The sequence below is a fragment of the Lepisma saccharinum genome, chromosome 22 (genome assembly GCF_977018435.1).
Source record: "Lepisma saccharinum chromosome 22, izLepSacc3.1, whole genome shotgun sequence".
NCBI lineage: Eukaryota > Metazoa > Arthropoda > Insecta > Zygentoma > Lepismatidae > Lepisma > Lepisma saccharinum.
Window position 1 is genome coordinate 2680954 of NC_139250.1, and position 15139 is coordinate 2696092.

The following is a 15139-nucleotide window of genomic DNA, read 5'->3' on the forward strand; positions in this document are numbered from 1 at the left end:
GTAATTCCATACTTTATTGGAATTTCTGTGCTAATGTGTTTCATCTGGCTTCTGCAGCTAGAAGTTGTGTGATGTCTGGTTGAGTGTAGAAAAGTTTAGAACAATGTACTTGTTAGGACCTAAGTAAAAGTTTGTGGAAACTGGCAGAGACGAATGCTATAATCAATTTCTGCAAAGTGGTAGTTGTCATTCAAACCATGAAGCTTCCGGCCATGGCTATTAGTCACCTCAATCTCATTCTCAACATTCCACTAAGTAAGGCATCACTAAACAGTTGACTATGAGCTACCACTGGCCGCGATCATGAGGAAACATTTGCAGTAGTGCTGCAGGAAGAGCTTTTCGCTCGAGCGCCAAATAGTTCGCACGGATGACTAGATAGCATCTTCTCTTGAGCGAATAACGCTTGAAAGGCCAGTAGTACATGTATAATCATAATTTGACTGCGGTAGTGGGCTCTCAAATATGAATCGTGAGGTGAAAGTCTCAGTGAAATTGAAACTTAAGCAAACAGTCATTATCTCCATGTTACAATGTACAGTTGAGCTGAGAAGACTGCGAGGCTGAGGAATGCGAAACTGACTGTCTGTTGTCGCCGCGTGCAGCCAGCTAGTCTTCCTTTCAGGGTGGCAGTGGCATTAACAAGTGAAAGCAATACTAGTAATGGAGTAAAACTTCACAAATCAAAGCAATCTGCTTTCAACGTGACTAAGAAAGTAAGGGTGTGTGCGTGCTTTTTGTGTATTTCCTAGCATCTTGTTAATGCTTCTTTCCTGGACATGGATCAATTAATTTTAACTTATGCAGGGTAGTACATTTTCTCTCTCTTAACATTTTGGTATGTAGCATCGCTTTTCTGCAACTTTCGGATTATGGAATTTTGAAGTTGTAATGTCTTGGGCCCCAGTGATTTATCCACCAACTACACCCTAACACCCCACCCAATTTTTATAAAAGGACAAATTTATGGTCATTTTGGCTCTAAGCATACCTTTTCACACTCATAAACACAAACTTACACCCCTCAAATAAAAAAAAATGAGTAAAACTTTGCTTAACCTCAGAGCCGGCTTTCCCACTTTTCATTGCATGTTAATTCTATTGATAGTTAACCTTCAGCGACCCAGTTTACAGATATAGTCTGCTCTATACATATAAATTTACTTATACACACTCCAGAACATTCATTCGATTTTTAAAACAAATTTATTTTCGAAAACACTGAAGTGTGAATTCCTATGCCGTTGCTGGTCTTTGAGATGTCCCGTGGCTGATGTCATCCGTGAAGGTTCACGAATGGTTCCGAATGCCAGACTGCACCTCACACTGTAAGTCCCGATTCCATTATCAGATTCTCACCCTTTCCTACAGGGACTTCTGCATGTCTGGCAACACTGAAAAATTGAACACCAAGTCGAAGTTCCCTCCCCGTTCACCCCAAACCTCACCCCGCACTCGCAGTCTTCTCAGCTCACAACTGTACTTCAGTCTTATCTTACCAATACAGTGATAACATGAAAATGAAATACAGTCGTAGGGTGAAACTGCAAGGATGGATATTTTTTATTTACATATGTGTCCCTACGATTATTGTCACATTAAAATGATATTCCATTGTAAACGCTCTAGCGTGCGAGATTTGTGGGAGTTTCAAGTAGCTCACAATGCTGGGTAAATGTAGAAATTTTGAGGCTTTTACCAGGAATCGAACCTGGGAGCACTTGCATCGAAGGTATGTGCGCTAACAATCGTGCTACACAGTTCTAATTTTATCTCGTACACAAACTAACCTTGACATTGGTGATCAGGTCACATACCGATAAAAAATAACAATTGTAAGGCAGAATCAAGAAATTATCATAAAAATATCATTGGACACTTGGTAGCTCACTATGGGGTCATTCCACATCAAATCAACACAAGAAAACTAAGATTTTGACACCCATAAATTCCGATTTCGATTAAATTTGGTATACTCCCTTCCTTTATGGTTGGAAGAAATCCCCTAAATTTGTTTCACTTTATCTCAAACGGTTTTCATTTTACAGCACTTTTCAAATGTCTTCAAATCAGTGTTGTCTGTCACTCTTTGAGACCCTCGACATAAGATACGCTTGCTTACATTTTATTTCTTTTCTCCTTAACCAATCATCAGATCTCTGAAATTTTACACAAAGTTCAATGAAATAATGAGGACTTCAGAGAAAAATACATCAGCACTCCAAAAATTTTACAAATGCCTTAAAAAAGACTGGATTTATAGCCTAAATTTTGTGGTGGGAAAACTAGGTTACACAAATCTGAATTTTCATCATGTGGGTATAATGGAACCAAAAACTTTTGATGTTGAAAATCATTGCAAAGACATGCTCTTTCTCTACAAAAAATAAAATTTTTGGTTTTCTTATTCCTTCTAACGAAAATTTTACAATTTTTGAAAATTCCCTAAAATTTCAGGGTCAATCCGTACCAAATGGTCCAGCACTGATTGCTCGACCATTTTTTAAATTTTTCATTTGTTTGTCGCTGTAACCCCTGTACAAGGGTAGTTCAAAACAGGCATTATTTTTCTAAAACTAGACTTCGTTTGAAAATGGTGGCCATTTTTGTTTCATGACTTGCAACATTTTTGGCCTATGCAGACAGTTGCGATAATTATGATAACTCAGCTAAGAAAAATTATAGAAATCTGGGGTAAGAAACATTGTTTTCAGTACATTTCAGGCTACATTTTATGTTCTGTATCTTTTTCATTACATCTAATGCAATGGCTGAAATTTAGGGTCAAAACTGACTGATGTTCAATTTTGAAATTGACCCTAAATTTCAGCCATTGCATTAGATGTAATGAAAAAGATACAGAACATAAAATGTGGCCTGAAATGTACTGAAAACAATGTTTCTTACCCCAGATTTCTATAATTTTTCTTAGCTGAGTTATCATAATTATCGCAACTGTCTGCATAGGCCAAAAATGTTGCAAGTCATGAAACAAAAATGGCCACCATTTTCAAACGAAGTCTAGTTTTAGAAAAATAATGCCTGTTTTGAACTACCCTTGTACAGGGGTTACAGCGACAAACAAATGAAAAATTTAAAAAATGGTCGAGCAATCAGTGCTGGACCATTTGGTACGGATTGACCCTGAAATTTTAGGGAATTTTCAAAAATTGTAAAATTTTCGTTAGAAGGAATAAGAAAACCAAAAATTTTATTTTTTGTAGAGAAAGAGCATGTCTTTGCAATGATTTTCAACATCAAAAGTTTTTGGTTCCATTATACCCACATGATGAAAATTCAGATTTGTGTAACCTAGTTTTCCCACCACAAAATTTAGGCTATAAATCCAGTCTTTTTTAAGGCATTTGTAAAATTTTTGGAGTGCTGATGTATTTTTCTCTGAAATCCTCATTATTTCATTGAACTTTGTGTAAAATTTCAGAGATCTGATGATTGGTTAAGGAGAAAAGAAATAAAATGTAAGCAAGCGTATCTTATGTCGAGGGTCTCAAAGAGTGACAGACAACACTGATTTGATGACATTTCAAAGTGCTGTAAAATGAAAACTGTTTGAGATAAAGTGAAAAACATTTAGGGGGTTTCTTTCAATCATAAAGGAAGGGTGTATACCAAATTTCATCGAAATCGGTGGTGGTGGGTGTCATGACCTCGTTGAAATGGCGTGGAATGACCCTGTGTGTTTTTAAATGTTCCAAGCAGATACATACATTTATACTAGGGATGGGAGAGATTAATCTGTATTGGTCGATATAGCTATGTCAGTTTATTGGTAAATTACTGATCTGATAATTTAGTGCAATATTCTACCACCTAGTTATAATTTTTACTGATATAAACATAATCTCAGTTTCCTACTTTTTTTAAATGTAAGTCTAAATATACAGCTCCTTTAGCATTGCAGTCAGTGACGGCGATTGGGTCCGAAAACTGGAGTGGGGGACAAGGTACCAAAATTGGGGGTCAAAGACAATATATTTCCCTTTGTAGATAAGATTTAGCATAGTGCGGGTGTAAAAGTGGTGAAAATTGTGGGGAGAGGGGGGCAGATGCCCCCACTTGCCGCCACTGATTGCTAACATACATTTATTAAGGAGGTCAATGGACCATTCATGTTTTTCAACGACTATTTGGATTTTTATACCAGATCTCTAGAATATAGGTTATTGTATCGGTAAATTCTATATTGGCATCAGAAAAGAAATCGTATTGGCCCATCCCTAATTTATAAAGTCTTGGACATTTCTGCTTTATTTTCTGATTGTGCAAGGAACAGCATTAATGTTGGTTGGTAGTGTGGTTTTATATAGGCCACTGAGTGCAACATGTGGAGATTAAAAAATAAAGTGCTCCCCTGTGCTTAGCACCATGCCATGAAGGTGTATGGTGAAGGTGAGTGTAGGTGATGTGATCAGCGTCACGCCCCTGACCGCAGTTTCCCCCAGGTACCCATGTCATTGGATGCTGGGTGAGCCCCAGGGCCGCTTCCAACGTTAGAAAAGTTCCCGGATTTGAACCGGCCGGGCATCGAACCTGGGACCTTTAGCGTGGTAGTCAGACACGTTACCGACTGAGCCACCGTGGCCGTTGAGATTAAAAAAAAGTACGGATTAATTTTAAAAGGTCTGAAGGAAACTCTACCTCAGGCCATGCTGAGTAGAAATTTATTTTGGGTACTGGTTAATAAATCGTTACCAACATTGAAAGTGTTGCTTTTATTTCACATAACATGTACTTGCTTTATAAATTCTTGAATTGATGACCTGCCCTTGCCTGTTATCCAGATCAATTGGTTCATTCCTTGCTTGCAAACTTTTCCTTCCCCCTCCCCCTAAAATCTCTGAAAAGTAATTTCAAACAATGCTGGTTCTTTAGCATGGGGGGGGGACATGTTTTAAGTATTACGCAAGTAAAGTTGTATTTCCACCTTTCAGTTTATATTGGTTGTCTGATTAATTTTAAATAGCCACTGTCTTTTAACAAAGGTTGCCACCTCGAGGCCTAGGTGCTGTAACATTTAGTAACGAAGACAGTGGTGGTTCTTCAAAATAAATTGGATAAATCTTAATTTTTCAATAATTAGGTAAAGGTAATTTTGAAGAAATTTATAATTGTCTGTTAATAACAAATATTTCTTCAATAGTGCAGTAATTATGTTCTTCAAAATTAAAGTTCAACCCTTCCTCAGTTTGTGAACAATATAATATTAGATAATGGGGTAATTTAATTTATCCTGTATGATCTTTCATACCTCTTCCTCGACATCCGCCCTTCCCTGACTATTCCACTTTTTTCATTTCCAGGTGAAAGAACAACAATTTGGTGCCCTAAGCATGTCAGAAGGGGGCGAAAATTGATATTGGCTACCAGTGAGAATGCGAATGCTTCTAAGGTAAGTTTCTAAATATTCACCTAAAATAACAACCCATGATGCAACAGCCTACCTACTGACTGCCAGCCTCGCTCCCACCTGTTGAGGTAGGAGATCATCCAACCAATGTCATCCCGTCAAATCCTCTGTCGCCGTTGTAAGTTTCTACAACCGGGTTACGCTACTCATTCGTAGCTCCCCAATTTCTTCGTGGTGGGTGGCCACCCCTCCCATACACAGGCCGAAATCTCAGGAGAATTGTTGTTACGCTTCCTCCAGGATACTCAAACCTGTGCATCTCTTAGTCGGAGCCCAAAGCATGACTCCCTGGACCACACGTCTACGGTGCAAGACTTTTAATATTAAACTAATATTTGTTAACTAGGTATAATCATTTTGGTCCAATTAGCAATCTATCTAGTATTCCCACTCGACTAAAAACACAACAAATAGAGTACTTTGAAAGCCGCAGCTTTACCGATGAAGATAAATTATTTTGTTTTAACACAGTAACCGAAAGTGATGTATACAAAGCAGTACATAACATTAAATGAAACAGTGTTGGAGCAGACTGCGTACACACTAAGATGTTTTTGACGGGAGCAACTTGTTACCTACAGTTCAGTCTGGGTTCTGTGCACGGCATAGCACAGCAACAGCATTAAGAAAAGTTACAGATGATATTCTTTGCGAAATTGACAACCATAGCTCTACACTTCTCGTATTACTGGATTTTAGTAAAGCTTTCAACACAGTCCAACATGATTTGTTAATATCCAAACTCGGATACTATAAATTTGACTGTAGCCGTAAGGTGGTTTGAATCCTATTTACTTAATAAAAAGCTGAGAACATTCCTTCAAAATTCACCCTCGCAGATCTCCGAAACTGTAGTTCTAAAAGCAGGGGTTCCACAGGGATCAATTTTAGGACCACTCCTTTTCACCCTCTACACCGCAGATTTAAATAAGGTTATAAATTTTTTTACACATTTATATGCAGGTGATACACAACTGTATTTTTCGACTAGACATACAGCGCTAGAAAGTAGTATTTCCTCACAACACTGTTTTAAATAATATTACACATGGTGTACATCAGATGGACATAAAATAAACCGTGAAAAATCACTTTATATGCTATAATTTGACCATAAGGAAAAAAAAACCTTCGGTGAAAAGCATTTGCACATCTTCCCTGCCGTTGTCGGTGCTCGGGACAGTGTTGCCAGGTCAGACTTGAAAAAATCGGGAGATTGTTGCTTGGGGAAACCAGAAGATCTGCTACAAAATCCGATCTAATAATAGCGGATGAACAACATTCTCGAGTGGGGGGACACGGCAGAGGCATGTGCACTGGGGGGCAAGGGGACGTCTGCAGATTTTTTCCAGTGAGAGGGAAACAATGTATTTTTATGAGGTGGGTAAACGAGACATAGTTATTACCCCATAATAGTGTTACCCGTGCATGGCCCCTTAAAGGCCTTCCAGATGCACTAGATGAGTAGGAATTAATTAAATTTAATAACTAAAACTATAGCAAGTGCATAACACCTACGACACGAAAACGAGATAGGTTGTGAATAACCTAGAGTCGCCAAGCAAAGGGTCACAACAAAAGCCCCCTGCTGCAATGGTGTGCGTCGTTTACGGTGTTTCACACGCCGTCGCAACAAACTACATTCCTCGCCATTCGACTATGCTATATACCTCATGTTTTTCTATATCTAGCCCGAAAGCATGGAATGCACTACCAACCAATGTTAACTCAATAAGAGTTTCAAAATTAAATTGAAAGAAATGCTTCTACAGGAACAGCAGCAGAACAATAGCACATAACTAGAAGTAAACTGGCACTCAACAAACTACAAAACATTAATATTCTATAACTGTAACTATTGGAATTTTATTACTATCTTCAAATTATTATTATTTGCTTAAAGGCAACTTTGTTAACATTCACATTTATATTTTTTTTCTTTTTACAATTGTATTTTTTAAATATATTTTTGTTCTTCCACATTTATATTATCTTATGACTAATATTACTGTAATGAGAATATTCATAATTGTAGGTAATATGAAATTCATTATTTCTCCTTAGTGTAATCAAGCCATCTGAATTATTTTATATGTACTTATATTTTCTTATGTAGCTCATGACAAGGGTTAGGTGGTAGAGCAGCCTACGACTGAACCTTGTCCGCTAAATAAAGGAATTATTATTGTTATATTTAAGGCACAACCACTCTCCTGCAGAAGGGGGGTGGTATCCTCCCCATCTAGCAAAATGTTTGCACAGCATCCCCCTACCAAACAACTAGACCCAAGGCTGAACCAAACATCCCCAATTCAAGAATTTCCACTCAAGCATCGCTCCCATAATGAAAAAGATCCAAGATATCATACAGGGTGGTGTTCAAGAGGTGATCTTTTCCAAGACACCCGAATGTTAACCTCTCTTCTGCGTAGTACACCCTGGAATGCATTTTGGCAATGTGGCGTCTGGACTCTCATCCAGTATAATCCTCTCTAGGACTCGTGTTGTCGCCCATGTATATTTATTATTACTTCATCAGTCATCATCATCCTTTGCAGTTTCCCACCTCTGGCTGGGTCGGCATAGAAGTCAAGCCTCTCCATTTTTTCCTGGTCTTCCACCACTCCTCTCTTTCCACGGTGTTCCGATCTTGGTCTCCCCCTTGGTCTTATTCCCACTCCTTGAACATTGTAAGCTCTTACTGGTAGTCTTTCTGCATCCATCCTCTTCATGTATCTGAACCATCTCATCTGAGCCTGATCTATCCTGTCCTGAAGCTTCACCACACCCACTGTCTGTTGGATCTCCTCATTCCTTATTCTATCGCTTCTAGTCTTCCCCAATATACTCCTTAAAAATGTCATCTTCACTGCCTGCATCTGTTTTTGTCTCTCTCTGTCATTGTCCAAGTCTCTGCTCCATGCATAATTATCAGCACTGGTATGTGCTATATATTACCTTCTTGCATTTCATAGGTACATCCCTGTTCCATATTAATATTTGAACGCTTTGATATAGTCCACAACCCATTTGTCCTCTTCTGTTTACCTCCTCATCTATTCTTCCACTTCTCTCAATTATGCTTCCTAGATATTTGAAGCTCTCCACTACCCTCAACTCTTCCTGGTCAATCTTTTTTCTTGGTTCATTTCAGGCTGTTTCTTGTTATTAGCACCTCGCTCATTTCTGCACTGAATTTCATTCCTGCTCTTCTGATTTCCTCATTCCAACTATCAAGCTGTCTCTGTACTTCTTCTTCCCTGTTTCCCCATATTACTAAGTCATCAGCAAACAACAGGGCCTTCATCTCCTTCCCCACCTCTTCGTTAATTGCATCCATTGTAATTATGAAGAGCAGTGAGGAAAGAGCACTTCCCTTCATCAGTATCATCACCATTCATCCTCATCTTCATGATTAGACAAAAAGGGACAGCAAAATACTTCTTAAACTAAAAATATCCCAAGAGAAAATAAGCTATTGCCTCCCAGATGGCATATTGTAAGGCTGTTGACTTGTAATCAACAAGTCCAGTGCAGATTAACCTATCTGCGAGTCAAGTGGACTCAAAAAACGAACAAAAAAACTTCCCCTTTCATCAAAACTTCTAAGAAAATTAAGTCCAAGACATCTATAGACATGATCTTCCATCTTTCATGCTTAGGAGCTTTCAGATTGATACATACGGCACGTGCATGTATTCCTGTATATGGCCAAGATAACCTGTGTTGGGGTCTTGTTGTCCTGGCTTTGTCTGTACGTGTGCTGAGTGCCCCTTTTCAGCTGTGGGTTTTAACTAGGGTATAGAGATTTTATCCTCCGATACAGTATAATTGTAGTTTATATTAGTCTATTGTATTATTAATTTTATCAGTTGGAGGAAGTTTTTAACACATTTTCCTTGTTAGTTTCCTGTCTTCCATTTTGTTTTAGTTACGGAGCTTATCCACATATTGCGTGATGGGCACATAGTGTATGTGCTGAAGTAAACACATTCAACTGTTAGTGTGAAAGGTCCCTATTGCAAACGACTACTTTATATGAAGTCTTAAAATTAGAAGAACAAAATAAGCAACTACGAGGGATGATCGAAAAAAAAGGTTACAAAGCCTATTATGGCGTATGTGTTAGACATAGCTGGAAGATCAACACACCTGATGATGGAGGGCACTCAACACTAGTCCTCGATGCAAGCACTTGTGACAACGGTAAATGAGGTTTTCCATACCGGTTGCACAGAAATCCGCGTCAAGTTCTCGTAGCCACCGTGACGCAGCTCTTTTGACATCATCACATGTCAGATAATGGTGGCCAGCCAACCAAATGGTAGTCCCAGCTCAGCTGATATTGAGCGTAATGTTCTTCTTCTGTCCTCACGAGTACACTCATCCACAAGAGCACAGTTCACGTCAGTGGTTGAGGTACTGGGCCTACCGCTGTGTCCAGGGTTGTCATTAACGATACTGGTCCGTCCTTCTTTGAAGGCACGACACCACTTCGCTACATGTTGCCTTGAAATTGTCCCCTCCACAATCTGCCTATGAATGTCAGCAGGTGTAGTGTTTTTGGCCCACAGGAACCGCACAACTGCCCTCACTTCTACTCTTGACCAATTTTCTAGACGTGTGACCATTTTCAATGTCCGCTTCTCGGGTATACATGGTCAGAATCCGAAGTCCTCAAACTCGCAACAAGACAAACATGTTATTAATTTACACATAAATTTTTGTTACGTTACAGTGAATAAAACAAAAGTTATATGCTTTGTAACCTTTTTTTCCGATCATCCCTCGTAGCATAGTGAGTGGCTCCCCATCAATTCTAATCTATGGGGCAAGCCAAAAGTGCTAGAAAAGCTAAGTAAAATAAACCACTGTTCAAGACTGGACCATGACGCCAAGTCACTGATGTTGAATCTCAACAAACAACTTTCAAGTAAGAAATTAATAACCTGTTTTGTTAAGGGCACGAGGGAGGGTTTCCGCAACGCTCTCCCCTTCTGCGACGCTTGCGAGCACTGTTGCCAAATTAGCTTCTTTGGAGCCAGGTCTGGCTCTTTCGTGAACTCGTTTGACTGATCTGGGGCGCCTGCCCCACTATGATGCCATCACTGGCTCCCGGCCACATAAGCAGCCAGATATAGACTGTGAAAGCTTAAGAATAAAGTGCCATCAATTTAAAGTTAGCGGTAATAGCAACGCCCACCCCCTTTGACACCTAAATCTAGCTCCATTTAAGGTGAAATTTAGCTCTTCTGGGCATTAGGTTTGGCAACACTGTCAGGATGGCCGTAGGAGGCAAGGAGAAATGCATTACGCTTATGGGAGTATTACTTTATTTGTTCTCTTGAAAATATCAAGCATCCACTGTCGTAGAAAAAGATGTCAACTGAATGTGGACAGATTGAAGATGTGATTGACAAGCGGAAAAGTCGAAACTTCCATTTCATTAGCTCTAACTTGAAGTTGTTGCGTTTCTTTCCTCCATAAAGAATACAAGGGATTCTGTAAATACTTATTCATCATGTTTTTCAAATATCGTGCCCAAATAAACGCTTCCATTTGCAGCATGAGGAGAAATCCATCTTCTCTTTTAGTAATAGTGCCCATTCGGATCATATTGAAATAAATGCAAAACTGTCACTCTTCGTCTTAAAAGGTAACTTCCCGTACGCTTAGGGTGACCAGATGTTCTCTTTTATCCGGACATGTCCTCCTTTTTAGGTGTCTGTCCGGCGTCCGGGCAGATTTTTTAGAAATCGGTAAATGTCCTCCTTTTTCGGAAAGATTGATTGATCCATTGAGTTGGTGTTTTAAGTCCACTTATGCACAGTAAGGCTAATTGGGACTGGACCTACAGTTTAAAGTTGGATCCGAACCACTATCCGTCTCCACCAGGTATCGAACCCGGGGCCTAGTGTTGCCCACGAGACGAGACTTTGCCCTGTCTCGTCTCGTGGAAATGCTGTCTCGTCTCGAAAATATTCGTTTGTTCTCTGGACACATGATCAATCTCGTCCCGTCTCGAATTTTTAAAAGCCTGTCCCGTCTCGTCCCGTGGGCAACACTACCCGGTGCCCTTGGTTACAATGCGACGACGCTACCACTCAGGCCCGTAGCTAGAGGGGGGGCAACTGCCCCCCCTGAGAGCCTGCTCTGCCCCCCCTGTGAAAAATACAGAACTCATTCCTACCTGGAATTCTCACTAATCTTTACAATTATATCATGTGTTACTCTAGCAACATTGCAAAGACACTTATTGATTTTGTGATTTATTATTATGTATGGGATTCCGTATAATGTATCAGGATTGGGGGGAAAAATTCCTTTCCAGATTAGACTTCGGGAAATGATTTCACAATTTTCAGTATCTAGAACAGTTGTGACATTTTGAGTAGTATTGTATTAAAGGTGCCTAATGTGTTTGGATGTTTATCTTGGATGTGTTGCTATGAACTTTGAATTGCTTAAATTTTTGTTTCCCAAGTCCTATCTTTTGGTAATAGTGTGGTAGAGAGAGGGAGTGGATATTTAATTTTTGTTACTTTGCGTTGCTTTTCTGCTACTTCTAGCTAATCGCAACAATGAAGGATGACGTGAAATTGATGAAGAGACACTCATAAACAGTGCCGCAACTACAGGGGGCAGACAGAAGTCCATTCTAGGCGAAGCAAACATTGAAGTAAAACGAACAAGACTAGGAGAAACTAAGAATAGCAGGACAATTGGATACTCATGTTGGAATTAGTTTTTACATGTTCCTTACACTTTTCTACAAGACTGCCAAGGGCACTTGCAAGGGGCACAGAGGGGCAATTGACCCCCTCGATTCCAAATTTTGTACAAATAAAGAAACATTTCGTAAAATTTTCTTCCTCGCTTCGCTCGCAATCTCTAGTGTTCTTATAGTACAAGTTCAGAGCCAGCTGGGGGTCGGTCGGGCTGACCACCCGTCCCCCTAGTCTGGCTGCAGATCTCCACGCCCTCTTGGTGGCTCGCGTGGGAGGGAGGCCAGCAGTCGGTAGGTAAGCCTTGGCCCGATATTGGGCTGTTGCGCTATTGGATTATTATTATTATATTATTAAAACAATTTATTTCTATGACACTTAATATGAAATATTAATGATGATACTGTAATCCGAGAAGTCATTGATCAATCAAGGGATTCCTATTGGTTTGTCAGGTTTCAAAAAATGTATTTCAACTATAATATAATACAATTCACACAATATTTTGCAAAATGGTTAACGTAACCAGTAGGCAAACGTTGTCTGTAGTGATGCAAGTCTCTCCCCTTTGAAAGAAATAGAGTCCGTGGTGGACTAAGGGACCCCTATTTTAATGTTTTAGCAAGTACAAAAAAAATGTATTAGCTACAAATTTTTACACAATTCATCAAAGTGTAGGTAATATGTAACCATTATTATTTAATTAATTCTATTTTTCTTGCATAACACAACACAATGGTGTTGTTGGATTCTCGTTAGATTCCTTTGTGCGTAAAAATCTTGCATACTGGAAACTAGAGCGAATCATTATGAAGCATGATTTATAAAGGGCTCCCTTAATCAGTTCTGCAGAGAGGCCCAAAGTTGTTGGTGCATCTTAATCATCTATTAACATTATCGACCTGTAAATATCAAGCAGATACAGTCCCTATTAGCCTATTTATGTTAAACTTTATATTCTTTGGCAATCTGGAAAGGTCATTATCGAAATATTGTAATTTCATGTTGCTCGAAGTTCTTTTGTTCGTTGCAGTTTCAAGATATCATCCCTTTTCTGTTACTTATCTCTTTTTGGGGGAAGGGGCAAGTGCCTCTGTGTACCCTGTTATATGTGCCAATCCGACATAATATATTAAAAAATTGCCCCCTCTAGGATTGACTTCGCCCCCCCTACAAAGAATTCCTGGCTACGGGCCTGCTACCACTGCCTCATCGGAGAGGCCCCTTTTTCGGAAAGAGTGCAGCATCGACTATAGCGAATGTGCTGCACAGGCAATGTATCAATACCGACGATCATAATTTGCTATTTTACATGGGGCGCATGATCAAGTTTTTCCGAACGTGTCATCGTCATTATATTTCTTACTTGTTGCTTCTACTTCTGAGGGAGCCCCAGATTCCCTGCGGGAACGCATACAGTCTCTGCAGTTCCGTTTCGAGTCACACATACGCAATACAGAAATGCATAGTGAGAATTTTGATTATTGAGTAATAGTTACTTTTACTAAAGTGTAAATTCAACAATAAAAGCATCAAAATATTAACGTTTTAAGGATGGAAGAATCAAACATGAGGCAGAGTGTCAAGTAGGCGTACGCAGGGCTGCAATTGTGTTCTGGTGGGACGGAACGGTATACAGTATACAATATATATCATAATTGCAGTTTTTAACTTTCGTTTTAAAAGTTGTGCAAATGCAAAATTTGTAATCGGGGCTCATTTTCAAAGGTGTTTGCATTTACGTCTTTGGTTTTTCACAAGTCCAGTGCTGTTTTCATTTGAAAACTTTGATCTTCTCAATATTTGTGGAGGGGCTGCAGCCCCATCTGTGTCAGCGGCTGTCACGTTTCCCTGTTGATGAAAGAGTGCCAGAAATGTTCGCATCATTAAAATGTTTCTTGTTCAAACCTAAACTACACAAAATGCATTCACATATGGGGATATTTCATTCCAAAATCCAAAGGATTTGAAAAGGAACACATTTGTGTGCTTAAAATTATAGATACTCTTAGTTATGATTGTTAGAGCATTTATTAGAAAGCAGCTGCTTTCTGTGTTTAAAGGTAAGAGGAAATTATTGAAAGTGCTGAAAAAGATGGATTTGTTAAAGAGGTAGAACAATATATGTTGCTTGTGAGTCTTCTTGATGAATTTGAATGATTTAAGTGAAGGAATAAAACAAATCGGAAATACAGTGATGTTAAAAAATGTATGGAAATCTATGGTTTAAATTAAAGGAATTTATATTGATGACGTTAAAGTTTTTACTAATTTTTCATCTTAAAGCAGTTTGTTGGTGGTAATTCTGAATTAGAAAATGTAAATGAGAAATAGACTAAATATTTCCATTCAAGTAAGTCTGCCGAATGTTATTCACAACTACTCAAAATATATATTTTCTGTGCCGCGACAACTTAATACAAATGTTGAGAGAATTTTCTCACAAACATCAACAAATTGTTGGAGAAAGTCAGATCTCGTACCCCTGCGGAACGAAAAACTTACTTACCTGAGGGGGCTCAAAAGCCCATACTTTGTTTTATCACTAAAATTCAAGAAACCGTCACGGCTTGTCTTGTTGTTTATATAAATACAGATGCCGGCGGAGTGGTTAACACATCACGCTACGCGCATCCATTCGTCACTCATCTCCATCTTCGCAAATTAGCCAAAAGTGGCACAAAAAGCGAAGTAAAATAAAGAAAATCAACCAAAATCAATCAAGATAAGTACAGTTATTTAATATTTTTAATAATTACAAAAATTAACATCATAAATGAGAAAAATAACCACTTGTTGTATGATTGTCACACACACATTTTATACACTGAACCTCACAAAAACAATATTATTTATCCATCAAAGTTTTTTTTCGTGTTTATGTAGTTGCTGTTATTTATAAATAATTATTACTATAAAATACCATTGTTACTAACCATTTGTGCACTGCCATTAACAATGGCACGAATAACATGCATCCAATAAA